At 41.4% G+C, this 23,748-nt stretch overlaps 1 protein-coding gene across 1 annotated transcript in view; it reads right to left on the bottom strand.

Annotated features, from left to right (window-relative positions):
- CDC42EP3 (CDC42 effector protein 3) overlaps window positions 1–23,221 on the bottom strand; it is a 30,369-nt gene extending 7,148 nt beyond the window's left edge. The window contains exon 1 of the mRNA XM_054061747.1: window positions 23,020–23,221. The gene's annotated coding sequence lies outside the window, so the exon portion shown is untranslated. The remainder of the gene's footprint in view (window positions 1–23,019) is intronic.
- Between the last annotated feature and the right edge of the window lie 527 nt (window positions 23,222–23,748).

Below are 23,748 nucleotides of genomic sequence, written 5' to 3'. Positions count from 1 at the left end.
TCAACCTGGTTACCTTTCAGTTATAAACTGAAAACTTCACTGCACTGTCATGTCATCTATCTCCACTCCTACATTCTGATTTTTATTTAGCTAAACAAAGTGTCCTCGACTCAAGGGGGTGGGGGGGGGAAATGCAAAACCCCAAAATAGAGCTAACTTGGCCATACATATCTCCTTTACTTCTTGCACTATGAGAGAGCTCCAGTAAGGGGCAGTGTAAAACCACCATTACCTCAGAGGATGCTGCTAGAGATTCTGGTGCCAAGAATTATAAAACCTCTCTATAAAGCAGCCTCTGTATTTGTGAAGGCCTTGCCTTCCACTGGGCCCGTGCAAGAAGCTCTAAAATTGAAGAGAAGAACTTCCACAATTATGTGCTTATTACAAGCATCGTTTGCTCTGCTGAAAACGAAAGTTACCATTACTGCAGATTTCACTAGATACTCCATTAAAAATTCTGCAAATTACACCTTGCAAACAAGAGGTAAGGGTTGCCTCCTCAATGGATGTGCTTTCCACATACAGCATAACATAGGCTTCAGAGCAACCGTACTTCATTTCTGCATACCTATCCTGTTTGTCAACTACCGCCCAAAGCAGTAGAGATTTGAAACTACTTTGAACAGCTGAAACCTATTGTACATCTGGAAATATTCACTTAGCCTAAAATACTGTTGTAACTCATATTACATTTGCAATTTAATAAGGAAGAATCCATATCAACAGATAACATGTGGTTTTAAAAAAATAACAGATATTTTACTAAGAAAAAAAAATTAAAATCCAACTTCAGTAAATGAAGAAAGGCCTAAGGAGATTAAGCCTTCAGCTCAACTCCTGCAAAACTAAAAAAAATCAGTCCACAAAACCTTCACAGGAACCCTACACCCTCCTCTACTCAGCAAGATTAATGAAAGCACTGCTACACATGGGCTAAGAGAAGAGATAGAACACACTTGATACCAGGCCGTACAGTAAAGATCACCTTGTCTTATAATGAGACATTTTTCTGATATTGCACTAAAAGAGTTTCTGTTTTGACTAATTTCAAATCAGCAACCAAGTCAATTTATAGCCAAACTGGAAAGTTGAATGAGAAATTATCAGAAAACCAAATGCATGACCAGAAGCCCACAGTCCCAGACTGCCAGCTTACAGTGGGAGAACTTAAGAGAACAACATGAAAGGATTTTTCTTCCAGTTAGAGATACCCCTCTCCTAACAAGCTCCAAGCATGAGCCAAGCCAGAGAAACTTCAGCCCAGCAAAAATTTTCATTCCTGTCACTTCACACTTTCATGTAAGTGTTTTGCTTGGTAACAAAGACTAACATTCTCAGAGGCACTTCTCAATCCGCGGTGCAAATCTTCTGTCCACTCAGCAATCATCACCTTCCACACAGCTCAGTTTTCCATGGATGCCACAGTTTATTCTGCACAGTTTTAAAAGGACAGACTATCAGCAAACATCTTGACAGCTAAGCTTACAAAGCCAGAGACAAATAAGCGTCAGGATGCAAAATTTTACTTATGCACAATCCCAAGAGTTCTAGATCCTTAAGTAGCGTCCCAGGCAAAAATAACGATAGAAAGAAAAATCCTGTTTCCACAGAGCAGGAATAGAATCAAGTGCATGCTCTGGGAGGCCTATAGGCTTTCTACAGGGCAATCCTTCCAAGGGCTCTGCCTTACATATCACTGCCTAGAAGCATATGAGCTTTAGAGAAACCCATTTCCAGAGCATTGTTTAAAATAATATTGAATTACCTTACATAGCAAGTCACTAGCAGAAAACATAGTCTGTATGTTATTTAAATATCCAAATGAGATTACAGTAACACAGCAAAAGACAGACACAAACTACACAGTAAGCTGTTGCAGTTTTTCTCACAATGAAATACCTGAAAGTATAGAAGAATTAGGCTTTAGGGGTTCATTTTAGCTTTCAGCAGCACAAGCAGTTGAGAATATATTTGCCAATGCTGATACCATCACTATGTGTGAAACATCAGTGCAAACCACATTTTTATTGTTTTTGTAACTGGGGCTTCAACTCTTGCAGTCACAATCCTGAATGCTGGTAAAAAAAATCTCCCAGTATAGCAGTCTTCAGGTGCAAGGAAAGCAGCAGATGATGCACCACAGACCTTACCTCTCATGTTCCTGTGGACTTAGGTGTCTATATCAATTGCAGCCTCTGAAGATGAAAGGTCACACATCTGTCCACTTCTAGACCAAGCCACGAGCGAGCCCCTGCTTATAGAGCCATCACCTACTAAACAGTTTGAACTATATCCAGTGGTAACACTTCTCCCTCAGATTGCTCATCTACATTAACCTTGTTTATAAGACGCCCAGCCTTTGAATTTATCTGTATTAAAGTCACCTTCCCTGATCAGATTAGAAGTCTTTGCCCCTTTGTTTCTTTCTCCATCAAAGAATTTGCACCTTTCTGATTAAAGCTCAGCTATAATTACTTTATAAAAACAATCAGGCTAATCACACCTCAGTTTAACTAATTTTCTCAAACTACACTCAACCTACTTTCCTAGATCAAATCTAACCTATTTTACCCCATTGTCATGTACACGTTTTAGAAAATGAAGGGGGAAAAAAAAATCCCAATCCTTCCCACATCTACAGAAACACAGGTCAAGAGGGGACCCTATGATCTAGTTCATTCATTTCTCCATCCTCCTGCAAAGACCCGGATGCCTTTGGCTAGTCCTGGGAAACGTTCATCCACCCTCCTCTTAAAATTCCCTTCAGGTGCAGACTGCTCAGATTAATTTACTTCACAGAAGCTAGTCATCAGAGAACATGCACCTAAAGCTTCTCCTGCTCCAACTGGGGCCATAATGAATACAGTTCATTATTTTTTATACATTCTACATCTCCTTTCAGGCTTTACTCCTTCAGATTAAACAACATAAATATTTTAATCTTTCAACACAGGTCATGTTTTCTGGAGCTTGGATAGGTTTCCCCTAACCTTTTTTTGGTCTTTCTCCCCTTGGCTCTAATCTTTCTTTTAATACGCCCATAACAAACACAATATTCAAGTCAGTGTCTCAATTTTTCTCTTGATAGAGCGTCTGCATTTTTCTTTCAGCATCACAATACTGTTGGCCTATGTTTAGCTCGTGGTCCACTAAAAATCTAGCTCCTTTAGTGAACAACTGTTGCCTAGCTAGTCATTCTACAGCCTGTTCTTGACTATTCCCCAGCAGCAAAGCCTTTGTACATGCTGCATTGCATTCTAGTAATTTCAAACACTTCAAATGGTCATGATCAATTTGAATTTTAATCTTGCCCTCTGCAGGTTTAACGTCATCTATGGATGTAATAACTATGCATTCAAATAATTCATGAAAATATTTGGTAGTAACAGAGAAGGAAGATAGAACTGCAGAGTTCCACTTGATATATCTTTCTAAATTAATAGTGGCTAAATACTCCAACGCACTGCTACTTGAATCAGCTTTAATTCTTGAAGCAATTGACTGCTCAGGGTAGGCAGAGGAAACGTGAATATGCTCCATAATACAGATGTATTAATGAAAGACAAGTAAGGATTGGAAAACCTCAGCTATACATTAGCTGGGTAGAAGTAATTTTAAAAAAAAAAAAAAAAAGGAAAGGAATTAATTATCAGTCATCTTTGGAAGGGAGAGTGAAAGGAAAATACAAGAAAAACAAAGATACATTTTCATCTCCCTTGCTATAAACACTTTTTCCCCACATAAATCAAAGACAAATAGTACACTCGCTGTGAGCAGTCCACCTGAAGAAGCACCCATTAAGAGTAAGCACGGACATGGACAGGCTGCATGCGTCTTTCTCTCCAGTTATCTTCTACTTGTCCATCAATCTTCTCTTTTCCCTTCACTAACACCCAAGTTCATGAACAAAGAAAAACCAAGTTCTGAACTTCAGCTGTTGACTGCTTCAAATCTCGCTATCTGTCCCTGCATAATATCTGTTCAAATTGATCAAGGTGGAGTAAATCATGCCAAACAGGGAACATTCTCAACTTTAAACCATTCAAGTACTTGTGCATTACTTGAATGAATGAGGCATTTCACATATTTAAGAGTTTTCGTTTTAGCTTGCGAGAAAAGGAATAAAGGGAGGCCAACTTGCTTTGGAAAAAAAAAAAAAGTCATTCTTACAGTTTATTGTGTCCTTCAAACAGCTGTACTAGCACAGCAGAAAAGAGCCCCTGAAGTTATCTAATTTGGAACTACTGCCTAATTTAAGCAGCTGGCTCCAGCCTCGAGTTATTATTTTGTTTTGTATCAGTCTGAAATTACAAAGGCTCTTTATCAACCACTAACCTTCATCCCTGTTAAGGTACTTGACTATTAACCAAGTTGTTTCACAGTCATCCTTTTTGATCAAAGTGAACAGGGGGAATTCCTCATGTGGTGATGGTGGGGGAGTAATTTTAAGCCTTCAAATACAACTGTCTCTCTCTCTCTCTCTCTCTCTCTCTCTCTCCCCTTTGAACCCTCTCCAATTTTCCAACATCCTCTTCAGAGCAGATCAGAATTAGTGACAACATTTCAATATTGTTCTCCCTAATAGCATACACAAAGATAAAATAATTTCTTTCTTCCCATCATTGCTGCCTTGTTTATCAACAAGATCATATTTCTGCTTTTATTCTCACCATCTTGCAACAGGAATTTTCCTGTAGTTACAAGGTGGCTTCATATTACAAACAATTTTTGAGTTCTTGTGCTGGTCTAACAAAAAAAAAAGCATTCTCCAACCAGAATTAACTATATTGACAGAAGTAGAAACTAGTTATCATTGCCATTTCTCAGTTCAGAGAGGGCACCCTCATTCTATTTTTTAGGATGATGACACCCATATATTCACTTAATCAACAAGTTTTGCCAGTACAGCCAATAGTGGTGCTCATACTACACTGTTTGTTCAGTAAGATTCTAATTCTTATGGGGGGGGAGGGGGAGGGGGGGAAGGCTTTCCAAGCTATCATTCTTCAGCAAATAAACTGGATTTATATTCTTCAAGATAAAAAGCAAGGTCATACCTCACAAAGAGAAAGTATTTTATTTCAATGTGCTCAAGCAGTCAATCGATAAATCAGTTGAGATTACTCCATCCTCTCATCAACAAACTTCCTCATCAATCTCCATCACCTGCAAATTTGTGCCACAACAATTCTGCACGATTCTCATAAAAATACTACGCAGCCCAATGCAGGATAGAGATTTCTGCATTATTTCAATAATGCACCCCTGTTTTATGCTGACTTCTGACATTTACTCTGAGAGTCTAAACATGTTTAATACATGCTTTGTTGACATTGCACAGGACTAATGCTTTAAAAATTTGGCTGTGATGCAATATTACGTCAAATGCCTTACAGAGTCTGTTTTTGCAGTTGTGCTTTTGACCATTCATTAACCCGTTCTAAATAATTTGCATTTTTTTCATCGAACAAATTTTTCACCTTCCAACAGGTTTTGGTCACAGCCTTGCTTCAGATTTGAAAAGTTACCATCTTTTCTAGAATAATAAAAAACTTTTTTCTTTTCTACTCTCCTCTAGAGGCAGGCATTTAATGAGCTCACTGTATTCTGTTGTTCAGCTCCATGGACTGAAATAGGTCCCTCTTTATTACTTTCTTCTTAACTTTGTTAACCAGCATAATAAATACATACAGATTTAATACCATGTAGTTCAATTTTATTGTTGGTTCAAAAGCTGGGTGAGTGCAAGCCCACGCACATTTAGGCACAGGTACATGTCAGTACAAAGTCTAGCACCTTAATTCATGCAGCCGCTGAAGGTGAGGTTATGCTACATCAGACAGACTGGGCACCGAAGCACAGTCACACATTTCCTCCTACAAAGCCAGCAGACCAGATGAGCAAATTGCTGGAGACCATAAACTCATAAGCCACAAGATAGAGATGCTTAAAAACTTGTCTATCAATTCTCTTAGGCCAAAGAAAACTATTGTGAAATGGGACAAAAAAAACCCAAAACAAACTATAACCCAAGCCTATGTGCAAACCAAAAGGCTGGGGAACTTCTGGTTGAAATCTCATCTGCTGAGGGAGAATAAACAAATGGGTTTTAGTCAAAGCAGCTGCCTGATACAGCTCAGGGCATTCATTTAAATGCTGGTATTGCGATATGGAAGAACTTGGGAAGATGTAGATTGAGGCAGGCGTTACTGACCCTTTTGATGTCAGCCAGCAATGTATCAGTTTAAGTGGATTAGGAATCCCCACCCTTTGTAATTCCGAGCATGTTAGCATAGATGGCTTTCTTTTTGACAGAGGAGGGTGTAGTTTCCCAACCTAGCTCTGCTTTCAAAGCTGGTTTAAGAAGTTCCCACCCTGGATTTCTCACTTCTTGCTGCTGGTTCCTGGTCTTGCGCTGCACTCCCTTGTACCCCGTGTGCCAGCACACCTACAAGCCACACTGCAAACCAGTCGCAACAGCAATTCTCCCCACTGACTCAGTTTACAGAAAAGGCTCACCAACAGCTGCAGTGTGACTGATGGCAATGCTTCAAGGGAGGTCAAGCCCAATATAAATGTCGCTGTCAGAAAGGCATTCGCCCCTTCCCCCTACTGTGTGTACACACTTGGCCCCTTATAAGCCACTTCAGCATGCTGAACTGGGTGAAAACTAACCAGGAAAGGAGTGTAAGATCACAAAGCTAGGAGCGAGACTGCTACTTTCAGCTGCAAAAGTCATTTGAACAGCTAAACTGTCTTATGAAACATCAGTCTCTGCGAGTAAGGAGTTCTGGAAGAAGGGATGGGCAATTCTTAACCAACTCTTCTACAAGAAAAAAAGTCCATGGGGTTACATCCAGATTTTATTCACTTCTGATGCCAAAATGGCTTGGTAGCTCCACTAGCTTCTGCCTTACAGCTCCTAAGGCTGCTGTTACGTTGAAATGAAGATTTTCCAACAGCAGTTAAGGTATTATAATTATTTTTTTAAAAAATCCCTAGCTTAAGATTTCCTTAACAGGTAGCCTCCTGACAAAAGCCATCTTGCAAGATCCCAAACAGAAAATAACCCCAAAGCCCCCCCCAAAAAACCCTACCCTGAACTCCCCACCTTCAGTTCTCAAACACCCTTCATCTCAAAGTTAAATATTCTTCATCAGATCCTTGAAATACATAAGTAACATAGGCATACTATAATCACTAGTTTTCCTATCATTCAATTCTAAAAAACGTTTCTCTTGAAGTATTTACCATCTTGAAGTGGCTGATAAACTGGGTTTAAAACAAACCTGAAGGCCAGAGAACCCTCTATACACAAAGACTAACAATAAGGTGGAGAGCTCAGAAAAAATATGAAGCCACACAGGACTTATTTGTCTTATTACACAGAACAAGGATGAATCCTCTGCTCTGCTGCAGGTCTGCCTCCCTGAGAGAGCTGAATGGTCATCAAGATGAGATTAGAGAGTATGGAAGAAAGGAAATTGTTCAATGGATTATAAAAATCTGCACTGAATTTCTTTTTTGGTCCAACTTGTGCCCTCTTCAAGGAATGGAGATGTGGATTCAAAGTGGATTGTTAATATAACTAAAGCAACTGTTTTATCACCTTTATATGAAACAAAAGGAAAAAAAATAGCAATTAAATATTCTCTGTGAGTTTATACTATACCCCTAACAACCAATGCCACTATTTGAATGCACCAGTTGAGCAAAGGCAATAATCTGGAGGAATAAGTGACAACTGAAAGAATGTCATATCCTGGCTTTGCTCTGCAGCATGTCAGCGACACCTGCGACGTGCCCCAGCTGACAGGGACACATCATGCTGGACAGGAGCGCAGGGGTCCCCACTTCCTCCTGAGATTGCTCTGCCACAGACACTCAGGTCTGTTAACTTGAGCTGCTTGTACTAAATTGATCAGAGTTCTTTTTTTCTGGACTATATTAAGTAGTATCACAGTACACTCACCCTCTTTGCCAACAGCCGTACTTCACAGAGTCCTCTTAAAACCAGGCAGAGCTAATCAGTTTAATTTGAAATAAATTAATATACTCAGCACTTGTACAGAAGTATACTGTCTGAATATTCAGAGTGGCACAGTGACAACTCAGTACTAAAGCTAGTTTACTGATTAGCAGCTGACATTTCTTTCAAACCCTAAGCCCCATGTATTTTATCAAACCGTCTGAAATACTGCTGTCTCAAATCCCACTAAAGCTACCTTCTCAACACTCAAGTTTTACGTCAGCCAGTAGTCAGCACCTCTTCCCATTACTGCAGCCATATTTCAAAAGATAAGTAGAGCTCGAAAACACAGCATTAGCCAAATGTTGAGTGAAATGACAGCATCTGTATGTAGAGAAGACTGGACCTTGAGCTTGAATGTGCAGGCACCGTGATAGAATAATTAAATAGGTCAGGGAAACATGCTTTATTCAGTGAACCCAAGCAGACCTAATGTACTGCAAGTCAAGTCCTGTCCTTTGCAGCTTTCTGGAAAAGCATTTTGCAGATGCTCGCGTTCTCTCTGCACCCTGCAGGGGCTCCCACTTAGAACTTTGCCTCAAGACTGCAGAAGAACATAAATCCCTCTGTTTAAAGGTCAATATTTCAAAGTGCTCCAAAATGGACATTTTGTTTTCAGAAGCAGTGTCAAAGGAAAGCATATTGGCGGCAAAAAGAAAACCTTTAGTAGGCAGTCACATTAGGGTAATATAATCATGACTCACGCTCCTCACCCATTTCCTGACTAGGGCTGTGCATGATCAAAAGAAAACCAGCCACAGTAATGCTGCCACTCGTTTATGTCAGCTAGCCTGAAAGGATTATAGACTACCAGAAAATAAACTCATTGCACAGTATCCTATTTAAAGCCTGGCGTAAATTGACACTGACAAACACCGTGGCGTAATACCATACTCAACTAAAACAACAGCTTGCCTTTGTTGCGAGAAACAAGTTACAACTCTTTATGATGAGTTCTCCTACCCAAACAAACCCTTCTCACACACCTTAAAACACTGTAAATCCTTGAGGCGCACAGGGAGAGGAATAGATAGTAATAACTAGCAACTGCATAAAGAAATACAAGATGCATAGCCCTTTTGAAGAGGATCATAGCAAACTCAGACTGCTCTAAGACACCTACACCTCCCCAGAAAGGCTGTAAAAGAACATACAGAAGCCAAAGCACAAGCTGGGCCTAAGTGGCTCTCACCTTATAAGAAAGGCCCCACAAGAGAGAATTTCTGTCTCTGTGTTCAGTCCTGTTGGGCAGCCTGAGTGAAGCATGCGCTTAATGATGCAAATTTGTGTTAATTTGTATAAAGAGTCCTTCCGCAGAAAACAAATTGCAGATCCTTGTTGAGACCTTGGTCACATTTAATTTGTTCCAAAACCCACATTAATGAAACCTCCTCAAATTAATTAGCTATTTCAACAGAAACTAGGCTAGACATTAGGTAACAGACGACAACACCCAGCTGCACCTCTCCACAGCCACCATGGGCCAAATAGAATCATTTGGGTTGGAAAAGACCTTTAGGATCATATAGTCCAATGAATCAACTCTGCTCCCTTCTTCCTACCTCAGGAGCAGAGCCCTGCATTTGCAGGTCCCTTTCACCCCCCCTTTACAAATCCCAACTGCTAAACATGCTCCTCAGTATCAGTCGCTGTATTTCTTATGCTAGTTCCCACGAGGGAGATCAGAGGTGAAAGAGTGAAGTTGACCATTACCAAAACTATTGTCCATAGAATTCAGATTGATCAGCACTGAAACCTCCTTCCCAGGATATTGAGAAGACCTATACCAGGTGTCTGACAGACAAATTCAACCCGAATTAAACAACCACCTGGCTTTTTAGTAACGTCCCAGCTTGTCTTTTAGAGGTCTCCAACATCTTGCCCCTCACAGGATGCAGAGTACTGGGGGACAGGCAGGAAAAATCATCAGAGAAATAACCAGTTGTGCAAAGCAAGATTTACGTTTAGGTCTCACTAAAGCAACATCAGCTAAATATACTAAGCCTACACTTTTATCTAGGTTGCACTAATTATTTCAGAGTTGAGAGAAGCTAGCTCTGAAAGAGAGCACACATATACCAAGGCCTTACACTGCATTGTGACACTTGCTGCTAGACTGTTATAACACTGCTTGGTCATCACATCTTATTTATACAACTCTAACAGCACAGAAATGAGGTGCAGCAATCCCTTTGGGCATGGATGCACCTCTCTCTTGACCAAGAATAAGCTGCTACCACATGCTGTAAGTTGTCCATGTACCAATTCACACAGCTTGGTATGGAAGGCAGTGGGGCGTAGGCAGACAAATAACATAATTCAAGGACCTACCTTCCTGTGTAAAGGGCACGTTTATTTACTTAATCCTTTAATAACTAGGTTAGATGAACTTCTGCCTTTACTGAAGGCTATTTAAAACAAATTTCTAATGGCTCTTACAAGCTTCAGGGAGTCAGAATTCAAGTCATGGGAGTATTGATATGTTGCTTAGTGCGGTTTACCATCCTTTAGAAATTTAAGAAAAGGTGACATGCTCTAGTGCCCAGGACAGAGCCCTGCAGTGCTGACAAAAATCTCTGCGCAAACACTAGAAAAGCAAACAGACACACATACCCCAAAGCAACCAAACAAAACAATAAAACACAACTAGGACAACCATCCCCACCACCAACTCTGAAAACAAAACCAGCATAAAGATAGTCAGAATCCAAGTCACAGAAGCGGCCAGGTACTCCTTATCTCCTTAGTGTTGGCAAGAAGAGCAGAAATTTAAGTTAGTGTCTTTGTCCTGGGTGCAAATCCAAACCATAGCCAGAAGAAAAATCCCCCATATTATATTGTAACAATGCATCAGAATTTCATTAATTTAAGGCACAGCGTGGCACTCTATTCTCTTGTAGAAATCTACACTGGTTATTTAAACAAAAAAAGCCTGTGTAGAAACACAGGGAAGCAACACACTTTACCTCCCTTAATTACAGAAGAGCACATGGCCATCAGACAGTACACTCAAGAAATTTCAAGAGGGAACTTGCATTCGAGGAGGGCATCAACATCTTCGCATTGCTGCTCCAGTATTGGGCAGGAAGATACTCATGACCAACGTAGGGCCTGTTCTGCAGACTCTCCGTATACTGGTCACATAGGAAGGAACAGAAATATCATAACCAAAATACTTTGAAACACAGTCCCAGCAAAAGGAATGTACAGTAACCTCTAGAAGGAAGAGGACACTGCCAAACTGGCATTCCTTCTTTTCCTCTGTACGTGGGCGCTACCTGGATTTACCAGAGATATGCTCCTTCTGGCTGCAGAAGCAGTGAGGCAGCATACTTGGGCTCTGAGGAAAAAGTGCAAGGAAATCCTTACTGGAGGAAATGGTTAAATTGTTCACCAACAGCTACAAAGATCCATGGTAGAAATAGCTTCAACACCCTGTAGTGTTCTTGAGTGCTATAGTCCTAGTTGCTCAAGTTAAATCACATCCTTGGGTAAAAGGGTTTAAGTTCTCTGGGAACAGAGAACACTAAATATGGGTTACCCTACAATAAATCAAACTATATATCTATTCTCTTAAACAAAAAAAACTATGGCAAATACTGATGTTAAAGCAAACACTGCTGTTAAACTCTCTCCATTCCTGAAAAGACTATAATCCATTCACTTTAGAGAACAAAAGCGGGAAGGCAGGCACAATTTAGCATGGGAAGAGAAGGGCCCAAGCAACAATGAAAAGAAAAAAAATTCTGCACCTAATGAGTAAACCAAAACTCTTCAAATACAACACATTAGCAGCTTAGTAGAACATTTAACTTTTAATAGTCCCCAAGACCCCAGGTTAGTGGTTGCTGATTGAGAAAGTTCACACCTCCCAAAGTGAGTGTTTCAGGCTATCAGAAACAAAACAGGGAGTGGATGCTCTTAAACTCTTTGCCTTCAATTGATCAATTCCAGTTGGAGAATTATCCTAAAATATTCTGCACTGGAGAACTGGGGATCAGGAGGAGGAAAGGAAAATTAACAGGCAGACAGCAGAAATTAGAGGAAAAGACTGACCTTGATTAGCTGATATGTGGACATCAGCAAGCCACTTGAGTTTTAACAGTAGCCGAAGTCATGCATTCAAGATTAAATATTAAGACTAAATCACATACACCATACTTCCATGATGGAAAACTGTGCTTAGAAACAATAACAAGAATTTTGCAAGTCAGATATCAGTTGAACTTGATCCTCTTATGCTGTGATAACAAGGGGACACAACAAATCCCTGCTGCATGAAAGAGCACTGACAGCAAAAGGGAAGGTCCAGTAATTCCATATTTGACCATCACCACATCCAGTCCTGGTAGCCATACTTCCAGGAGGATGTCGTTAAACAAGAGGGTTTCAGAAGAGCCCAAGACTGATTAATGGACTAGATAATTTACAGCAACAGACTTGTTGAAAGTTCAGTCTATTCAGCTACTTAGTAGATGAAGTGATGAATTGATCACGGGCAGTTACCACCACAAAGAGCACAAATTTCGTAATAGAGGGTTATCTAGCTTCCAGCCACTGAATCGTGCTAGATTCATTTGCTAGAATGTGGACAAAGCAAGGCAAGAAAAAAACCCGTACCTTTTCTTAACAGCAAAAGCAATTTACCAAGGCTTGTGGTGGATTCTTTACTATTTGGACTTCTATTTAAAAACAAACAAACCACCATTTATTATTTAAAACAAACAAACAAGGAAACCCTGCCCATAGGCCAATGCAAACAATTCAGGCACAGCAAGGAGTCATAGTGACACAGAACTGGATAAAAATCCAGAGAAGGCCTAAAGCTTGTCATAGGCTCCCAAAGGAGCCTGTTCTGGCTTTTATCATTCAAGATACACACAGTGTTTTTACCTATATACATGACATTCCTCTTAGGAATTAAATATTTTGGAAAACATTTTTACTAGGGAAAGCCACACTAGATTTTTAGTGTCCTTTTGTCCACACATTGTGTTTTCTTGGCCACCAAGATGATTATGAAGGTTGAAAGGGCAAATTTCCTGTGAGTTCTCAAAATAAGAGTTCTCACCCAAACTGTTGTGTTTGGAAAGTTCTTGTCTTTCAGTACAACACAGAAGAAAAAATATAGATATACTTGACACTACCCCAAATCCTGCACAGAAAACTGAATAAACCCTTTCCTGTCAAATTGCCACGACTAGGCTGAGATCTGCAAGCTTCAAAAGCTGCTTCTCCTCTGATGCTGTGCCAGCAGAAGGGCACGCATTTCACAACCACTTAGTCTATTCAAAGCGACCAAGGAAAACGAAACATTTACAAGTACATCTTTCTAAGAAAAGTATCTCAAATCCATGGCCAAGCAGAATCCAGTGTCCAACTCCAGATAATCAAATTTCAAGAAAAGCACAATGAAAAGTGAGATGTGGATTCATTTACTTTTACTCCAGAGAAACTGATGTAGTTCTTGAATTTTGACAACACTCTATAACTATCACTTATTTTCAAGCTACATCTCCTATATATTGTTACTGATGTAAAACTTGACTTTGGGACCATATTTGCACTTTCAGCATATTAACCCTTGAACTAGAAACTCTGAAATTCAGAAGGCCCAGTGACTGCTGAAAGCTACCTCACAAGATGGACTGAAAGAACACAGTGTATCACAGCACCCGAAAAATTATCCAGTACCACTTCAGACAAGGATCTTTAATGTTCACATACACACTGACAGCTGCTCCTGCATCCACAGATACCACACTGTTTTATTACACAAAGAACACACACGTCTTAGATGGAGCATTTTTAACATGACCACTCACTCTTCAGATATCTCGGAAGCTTCCGTTTTGAAGCTCATTTCAGAGTTCTTTATTAATATCAGACTTCACCATTCAAGCCAACATTTTTCTGTCCTTCATGTACAGCAATCCGTATATGTTTGTTTACTGGGAGGATTAGAAAAAGGTGGAAGAAATTTAACACAAGTTGTTATACTATTTCTGTAATGAATCAAAACAGAATTATGTATTCTTCCTCCTCTGCTCCATCGCAGCACCCTTTACTTCCATGATTACATCAGCCATCAAAATCCACAGTCTTGCTAAAAAGATCTGGCATATCTGCATTTTTAAAGCTAGTCATAGACTCATAGAAGGTCTGGGTTGGAAGAGACCTTAAAGATCATCCAGTTCCAACATTCCTGCCATGGGCAGGGACACCTCCCACCAGACCAGGCTGCCCAAGGCCCCATCCGACCTGGCCTTGAACACCTCCAGGGAGGGGCAGCCACAGCTTCCCTTGGCAACCTGTGCCAGTGCCTCACCACCCTCACAGTGAAGAATTTCTTCCTAATGTCTAATCTAAATCTTCCCCCTTCCAATTTAAAGTCATTCCCCTCTTGTCCTATCACTACATGTCTTTGTAAAGTCCCTCTCCAGCTTTCTTGTAGCCCCTTTCAAGTACTGGAAGGTTGCCATAAGGTCTCCTCAAAGCCTTCTCTTCTCCAGGCAGAACAAGCCCAACTCCCTCAGTCTGTCTTCACGGCAGAGGTACTCCAGCCCTCTGATCACCTTTGTAGCCCTCCTCTGGACCCATTCCTACAGCTCCACACCCTTCTTATTTTGGGGATTCCAGAACTGGACACAATACTTCAGATGGGGTCTCATGAGAGCAGAGCAGAAGGGGAGAATCACCTCTCTCGCCCTGCTGGCCACGCTTCTTTTGATGCAGCACAGGGTATCGTTGGCCTTCTGGGCTGCAAGCACACACTGCCAGCTCATGTTGAGCTTCTCATCAATCAGCACTCCCAAATCCTTCTCCACAGGGCTGCTCTCAATCACATCATCCAGCAGCCTGTACTGCCATCACATTATGACTGTCAAATTTGTATTTAAGAATGTGTCTTTTCCTGTCATTGTGAATTACCAGGATTGTCAATTTTAATGTGTTCTAATGACATTATTTTTGCAAGATTCAGTAGCTTAGTGTTTGCCAGGCAAAATCTTCCAAAATCCCCTCTCTATTAAAAATACCATGCCTCCAGCTTACATTGCTCTATCCCCACAAACAACTCAGCAGGAAGGAATAACCACCAACCAAAATTTGGGAAGGACAGGACCTCTGCATAAGAACTAGGGATGTTAGGGATGTGGAATCAGAAGACAAAGGACAGTGAAAATGGCAAAGGGATTGACCCTTGACAGATGCAAGGGACAAAGACGTATAAGCAGGCATGTTACATGGAATTAGCTGGAATTTATGAACAGGGGTTCATTCAATGTTTACATTGCTCACTTGGGCGCTGAAGCCTGCTTCTTTCTTTACTGATTACTCAAATTGCATGCAGATTATATCTTCATATTTTCAGTGATTAACTGAATACACTTAAAAGATTTACATTTCAATGGATATACTGTTCTTACCAAAGACAATGTCAAAAAACACCAAACTCCTCTATTATTACTTCATTAGATGCTACTCATGTTTCTCCTCCTATGAGGTTGAAAGAGCATATCCCAGCAATCCAGCTGTTATACCATGCTACAAAATACCTTACTTACAGTGTATATTTCTCTGACAAAGTAGAGGCACCACTGTAGTCTCAAGGTAAAACAACTAGTGCAACTGAAAGGGAAAATAATTCTCAGACAAAAATACAGAAGCTGTTTGCAGCATGAACTACTTGATTGTTCTTCACTTTCATTTGGAGAGGTAAGGCTTCATTTTGTCCTTCTCTCAAATTCCTTTAGGAACTCCTACAGATTCCTAACCTACTTGGGCTCTTGCTATTGTAACTTCTCTTCTTTGGGACTACAAATATGTATTTTAAGAGAGCTGTACAGCCTACTCTGCCGTAAAATGGATGACTCTGTTGTCTTTGCTTTTGACCTTAATGGATCTTATCTAAAAGACTCTGGAGACTGAGACTGGCATTCATCATGCCTGAGGGTGCATATACACCAAACCAGAAGAAATATAGCCTCTCTCCCCACTAAAATCATACCAAGCAAGTGTGGAAGGGGCATACAGGAACAGAACAGCTGCCATACAAATTACTGGTCTGCTCAGTCTGCTATCTTGTTCCTAACAACAGATTTTTTATTCAGTCTGTATGACTTCTCTGTACCACTAGTTACTTTGCATATGATCAGTAAGAAACAAGTTAGAGCAGACTGATAACATTAACAATCCAACCTTTTCATTTAACCTTCAAACTGAATAGATCCTACCCTGTTTAATTCTAGGCAAGATGACCAAACTGAGCAATGTTACCAGTATTACTGTAGTATCAGAAGCCCTAATCAAAAGTCATATGCATATATAAAATGATAACAACAAAATGTCACAAATGACAGTTCTTCAGTTGTTCCATCTTTTGGGGCGGGGAATACTTTTAGCTTTGTAACAGAACTGTAACTACTGTGAGCATCATCTCCTTCCTATTTAATTTTTCCATTCCACATGTCTGAAGTAAAATACAATTCCATATGCTATATATAACTATACTCCATTCTTTACTTCCATAATCCCATGTATTTTTTAAGCATCCAAGCAGAGAAGATATCCAATACACTGCACCTAACCCTCTTATGAACTGTGGTTATTCTTCCAAGGTCATCTGCTAGAAAGCTACGAGCAAGCAAAGAACCAGCTTAAACTTGATGAAGAGCCATAATCTTTTGTATCTGGAGTAGGAACATGTGAGCTGTATCTGACACGCAGGACAATCAATGGCACTATTCTTTGCTTGCCTCTCTTTCATTCATCAGGTAGCTCTCCTGCTGTTCAAGTCTTCTTTGAATTGGCTAACCCCTAACATTATTTGTAAAAGCCACGCACTTTTAAAAGAAGTGAAACATTTAAGACTACAATACAACATACCATCCTCTAGAGGAATACAGGTACCACTCATGCAAAAGTTGAAAGATACGAGCCTTTACAAGGATCAGAGTACTGGGAAGAAGTGGTATGGCTGGCCTTTACATCAAACTACGAAGAGCAGAACCTGCATTTTCTTTTCACTGTAACACATATAGCTTTTGATGTCACAGATGCTTTTGGTTTTAGTCTTTATGAACACAGAAACACGTACTCTCAAAGACCCAGTGAGCTGCATTGATGCTTTAAATGACAGAGTGCTTGTAAAATTAAAATTGATTAAGCTATCATTTGAAAACTGAACATTGAGAAGACTGACCTAGCCATTCTCTGGGGATAAATTTTAACCAAACTGAAACTATGCTTTAGTTCTTAAAAGACAGTAAATAAAAAAATAAAGCCAATAAATTGATGACAACTCCGCAGCAGAATTCATTATTGAAAGAGTGGCAAAAGTGCCTGAACAAGATGTGGTTCTTTAGTGGTCCTCTGTCACACTGAAGACAGGATATTTATGGTGCTTGAGAACAGAAAAGGGGAGAGAAAAAGCAAAACAAAGCATCCACCTTAAGCTCCATTGCATCTTGGAGTAATTTTTGCCCAAGTTTCAGATCTAATTTATACAATCTTGTGAATAAACAGAATTAAACATAAATCAAAGCATAAACTGAATCTTATTAACGGAGGTAAAAAGTTGAAGTTAGTGGTTTCTAAAAAATACTCCCATGAAAAAGATGTATGTATGCATGCACGCGCACACACACACACACACTTTAGCCTTTACTTAACTAGAACTGGAGATAGATGTAGAAGAAAGAAAGAATGGAATTCATTTCTGATTAGAATAGATTGATGAACACAGTTGAAAAGGTTAGCTTTAGTAAGCATTAGAATGGAGAATTAAAAAAATTCTTCTGGCATCACAATGATTTTTTTTTTTTGTTCCTAAATTACAGAAGTATTGATTTTTGTAAAATTTAAAAGCTTTCTTAATGAAAAGAATCCATTAAGGGGAAAAATGTATAAAAATGCAAGAATACAAATGTGAGGAAAAAATCCCGAGAAACACTGGCATTATGCTTCTGTACATCACTCTGTACTAGTGCAGCACTCAAACTAGAAAAAACAACCAAACAAAAACTGTCTCCTACACCGGAGGCTGACCCAGTTGTATGGCTTGAGAGAATCAACTTCTTAAAATTCAATAATGAACTTTACTAGAATTGGGGAAACAGAGAAATTGTGAAAACAAGATCCGTCAGCCTCTTTTTCACGAAAGCCTCTAGTTTTGTGTACCAGCTCCTTCCTGCCTTTTCTTGGCTTCCTGCTGGCAATTTGAAACAACATTACTCATACCTTTACAGGTATCAGAGTTTCTCCTTGTGAAGATCATAACAGAGAGCTCTGCTGGCTAGAAAGCTAGTTTCACAACCTCTTTAGAGAAATGCTTCATAGATGCTGGCTGTGGTGGCAGCAAAGCACCTTTGATCTTCCTTGCAGAGTATCACTAAGAATTCTGAACCCCATAATTAGAAACATCATATGCAGAACACTAGGATTGCAAAGTCAAAGAAAGCAAAGTTAGGAAACCCCCAAATTATATTACTTGTGCAACCATTATTTGGTTCCTCACATCATTCATCTCACATATGGTCTGAGGCAAGAGGGCTATAAGAAATAATGTGACCATAATGCACTCACACGCACCACCATTTTTTATGTAGGCATTTTCCAACTTATGGACACTTGGCTTTGCCTGCATAACAGTCTATAGGTTTTCAGGCTTGCTTGACTTTACTGCTAAACTGTACACGCTGTTAAAAAAGGTAATTGGGAAAAAAAGTCAGACTAACACTTTGCTTTTATTTGCCATTTTTTGTAAGTGACTAATATTAGAACATGAAAGAAAAAACATTTGCAATGACGACTCAACACCTGCTTCCTTTGTTTAAGGCACAACACAAATACTCAGATATACACGAAATTTCTCCAGCAAAACAGTGAGAACCAGACTTGAAACATCTGCTATTTCAAAGGGACAAAATAAAACCAGAAAGTTTTCTACAGGTGCCTTAAAAAAAACCTAATTGGCATCTAAACGCACCTGAACAAGTCTGAAGACTTGACTAAGCAAGTTTCTGGGACTTGCTTGCCATCAGCACTTGTATCTCTACAGGGGTCAGCTGCTGTTTACACATAACCACAGAAAAGTTCACTTAGCTTATTCAGAATGAACACCAGCACAATAACTCACTATATCAGTCCATTTAATTTCTTATCTAACTTGTTCCCGTTGACCTTTATGATAGAAATCAAAGCAGTGTATCAGACTTGGTGGGCTTTCTTCTGTTGTTCAGTGCAAATAAACACCATTAACGCAACATTTACATAGTTAAGTTGTATGTTGTTGTCCCACACATAGTGGGGGTTGAAACTCTTAATGTGGCTCCCTGGTATTCATGAGATACTAGTCATCAAGTTCTAAAAGTATTGCACAACTTGCATAATTTCAAAGATAACAGTATTTCAAATTACTGCTGCTAAACATACATTTCAGTAAAATGGTCCCAGTAAAAAGCTTCTATGGTCATGAAGATACAATTTAATATGAGTATTCAACTATCATTTTCACAGTTTCAGAGCTTTAGGTATTAAAATGTGCTGCTATTCCTATGTAGGCTCAGCCTGTGAAGGACCTGCAAATTACTTACCTCTCCCTCCTTTAAAACAAAAAACCAACCCACACAAAATAAAAAAAGAGTAAAACATATTCAACACTTGACTACCCTCTTAAAAGAAAAAATTAACAGCTGCTTAAAAAAATAACTGTGCTCTTGTGGACTCAACTAGTGGCAGAACCATAAGACAAACATTCGTTTCTTCACCTGACTACTTATTCCATAAAGGTCAATGAAACCCAAGTAAAGGTATAAATTTTGTCAACCAGACCAGCTCTGTCCATTTGTACTCAACCCACTTGATCTTGGCAGTGCGTTTTCTGAAGCTTTACTGCCTCTTGATTTAATCCTTAAACTATGAGGAAGCCAGTCTTCTTGCCAGCCAGTTTCAGCTGTTCTTGCTACACTTGGCTACCCAGCAGTCACCATGCTGGATCGACATCTTTGCTCAACAACATTGTGAATGTAAATAATGAGCATTGTCAAATACTGCAAGCAATTATTATCTTCATGAATGTCATGCAGAAATCTTTCTTATTTAACATAGCACTAGAAATAGATCTCTTCTTCAGCATGAACTTCACCTGAGCTTGTACTGGGGAGTTGTACCTCATTCTGCCATCCTGCTTCACCCACATGCCAGCTCCCATATAGATGGTGCTTCAGATCTGCTCCCGCTGCTCTATCCGGACACATCCATCAGCACCAGTTAGCTGCTTTCACTGGCTAGCAACTGGCCTGCTTTGCAGTAAGAGGATATAATTTAAACACTCCATCCAACACTTGAATACAATTCTCCCCACATCCCCAGTTAAGTTCAAACTTGAGTTTGTTTCAGAGATTCACCTTGCTATCACACAGAAAAACAACCAATGAACTACAGGATATACCTTCAGCTGACTGCCACCCCTGGAAGCCCTGTACCCATGGGGATACCATGTCTGCAGCACAGCTCCACCTTTTAGGCTCAGACCACCTAAGTAGTTCAGTTTTACCACTACAGCAAGGAGAGGGAACCAGCTCTCTCAGAGATGGTTCAGATCTCAAGAAAATACTTCTACTCTGTCTTGATCATGATTGGGGGGGGGGGGGGGGGAAGGAAGGAGTAGTGACGCAGTGATGGTTTTTGTTTGCTATGGGTTTTGGGGTTTCCTTCTCCAAAAAATAATATTTGCATGCAGGAGAGTGAAAGCCTGAAGTGAACTACACTATGAAAAGCCAAAGTGGGCAACAGGTGACCTGATACACAGCAAGTCTGTCAACAAAGGCGAGGAACAGGAGGAAAAACTGCTCAGAGAGTGTTGCTGAGACCCTGGGAAGACAGCCTCACTGGGAAGAAGCAAGGAGAACTTGATGGTAAATTCTGCATGGCAAAGGGAAAGTTGTTTCTAAATGCCAGTTCCCTCTCCTACCCCAAACTGTTTCTCAAGACTTGGGCAGAGGACCAGAATTTCTTCTATAAGAAGTCATCTAGCTTAGAAGACTATAAACCAAAGCAGCATACTTAATTACGAAAAGCTGAGAGCAAAACATGTTTTGCCATGAACTGTGGCTTTCTTTTGCTACAGTAAAGCCGATATAAGTGGTTTGGAACAGTTTTAGACGCCTCTTTGAAGGCGCTGTGACATTTAGCCACGGCAGCCAAACAGGCACGGTTGTAGAGACACACTGCCTCAGGGAAAGAGTGGCTGTGGGCTGCCTTTTAGGTGATAGCCATCTCTTTCCTTCCCCGAGTTCACCCAGGCCACCTGGTGATTCTAGTTGGCTTTACTGATCAACAGAGAAAGGCAGAACCACAGAGGTAGTTTCTTGCCGCCTGATTTTCACTCCTGTGGATGCACAAAGTGCTCCCACAGAACAGTAACTGGTGTTACCTTTTATCTAAAGAGGAGATAGGCCCCATTGTTTCCTTCCCATATACAAGTGGCTTATGCTAAGGCTACTCCCTTCAGTGCTATCCTACCAAGCAAAGATCCTGCTCAGTTTCTTCTCTGCATGCTGTAACAAAAAGCAAACGTTCAAAGCAAAGAGTGCCTTAAACATAGGCGTTTTCTTTTACTTTTCTGAATGCTTCCTCTCAAAGACTATTTTTAACATGCCATAGAGCTAAAGTAAATCTTAACTCTAACTTGACTAAAAAAGGGCGGACCCTTTCAGTACAAGACACTTTAAAATTAAATCCTTGTGACAGTAATCACCTGCTGATATACCCTTTTATGTTTAGCCAGCTGCTAAAGATGCCACATCTGTCACTTCTAGCTTCCAGAAATGCACTTTCCTTTTCTGTAAGGAAGAAGATTCAGCTCCTGGTATCACTGAGTATCACGATGCCTTTTTTGGTATCTCTGTCATTCCTCAAAACATCTGAGCCACCACACACGGATTACAGGATTTCTAGTACTGTGCATCTTAAGAATTATTCAGCTTTAGATTTTCATACCTTAAAGCCTCTGATTTTTATTTTCCCCCTATACTTCGCTGTACGATGCCATATACTTATAACCCACAGGTAACTGAAAATAATGGTCTACACATGAGGAATTTCACTCCCGGGAGCTCTCCTTGCCTCCCTCCTCTAACTGTTTTTCAAAGGAAAGTACGAGATCAGGATCATATTTGTTACACGCAACATTTCATAATTAAGCCCTCTTCCTATTTTTGAAACGTAACAACAATCCACAGTGACGCAAGTCCTCAATTAATTACTTCCTCTCTTTCGGTCTCTCTTAAATTTCAACCGAAATTCAATCACGTCCCTCTGATTAACCTCCCGCCCGCACCGCCTTCATCGGCAACCCCATACCAAATTCTTACTTGACTTCCCGATTCGAACTCCTGTGTCGGGACAGGGAGCATCGTCCCGGCTCCCTGCGTGCCTCCCAGCCCTGCCCAGATGTGCAGCCAGCGGCGCCGCGGGTTATTGATAAAGCATCGATAGGGGACTCCCCCCAAACCCCCCCCCCCGCCGCAAAAAAAAACCCAAACAACGAAACCCCAAATACCCGCGCTGTTTCGGGGCGATGTAGGGATGCCTTCTGCCTCCAAGGCAGGGCATAAAAACAGGTATGTCAAAATCATAGAATCCTAGAACGGTTTGGGTTGGAAGGGACCTTAAAGACCACCCAGTCCCAACTCCCCTGCCATGGGCAGGGACACCTCCCACTGGCTCAGGCTGCCCAAAGCCCTTAGGCAAGGAAGGAAATTTAAAGAGATTATAAAGGGCGAATTTCAGCGATGCAGAAACACCCCGAGACGATCTTAGGAACGCGACTGCGCCGGCATACCCCCCCCCCCCCCCCCCCATCCCCCCCGGCAGCCAAACACGAGGATTAATGCATTCTCTCCCAAGACCACCCCGAAATGCCCCCGCAGCGGGCGCGGTGCCGCCCCTCCACGGGCAAGAAGGGGCCCCCCGGCTCCCCGACTTACAGCCGGCTGCTCGCCCTCCTGCTGCTGCTGCTGCCGCCGCCGAGCTGCCCCCGGAGCCGGGCGGGCAGGGGCCGCCCCTCACCTGCGAGCGCCCGTCAGCGGCGGCGCCGTGTCGCGGCTGCCGGGGAGGCGGGGAGATGCTGGCACCGCGCAGCGCCGCCGGGGAGGCGGCTCGCAGCCGCAGGAACAATGAAGAGGGGGTGTCTCTTCCTCCCTTCCCCGTTTTCGCTCTCCCCTCCCTATTTTTCAGCTCATTAAGCCACCCCCATCCCGGCAGCGTCCCCGCCGGAGCCCTCGGGCGGGCAGCCCACCCCCTGCCCCACCTCAAAAAAGTGCTTCAAAGCTGATGGTTTTTCACCCAAACCCTCTTCCCCGTCACCTCCTTGACCTGCCGGGGGTGGGGGAAGGCTTTCCGCCCGCTGCTTTCGTTCATTCCGCCTCTCCTCCTTTATTTACAGGTCTATAAGGGGCGCCTAGGCTTGCCTGACTGCCATTTGCAGGTAAAAGGCAAACGCTGCGAGAGCTGGCGAGGTGCTGCGCAGGGCATCCAGCACCCAACATCCAGCACCCAACAACATCCGGCACCCAACGTCCAGCATAGAGCATCCAGCACCCATTCACCTTCCAGCACCAAACGTCCAGCACAGAGCATCCAGCACCCATTCAACATCCAGCATATAGCATCCAGCACCCATTCAACATCCAGCATAGAGCATCCAGCACCCAACA

This window comes from Cuculus canorus, chromosome 3 (assembly GCF_017976375.1).
Source record: "Cuculus canorus isolate bCucCan1 chromosome 3, bCucCan1.pri, whole genome shotgun sequence".
NCBI lineage: Eukaryota > Metazoa > Chordata > Aves > Cuculiformes > Cuculidae > Cuculus > Cuculus canorus.
This window is presented reverse-complemented; position numbering and strand designations above follow the sequence as displayed.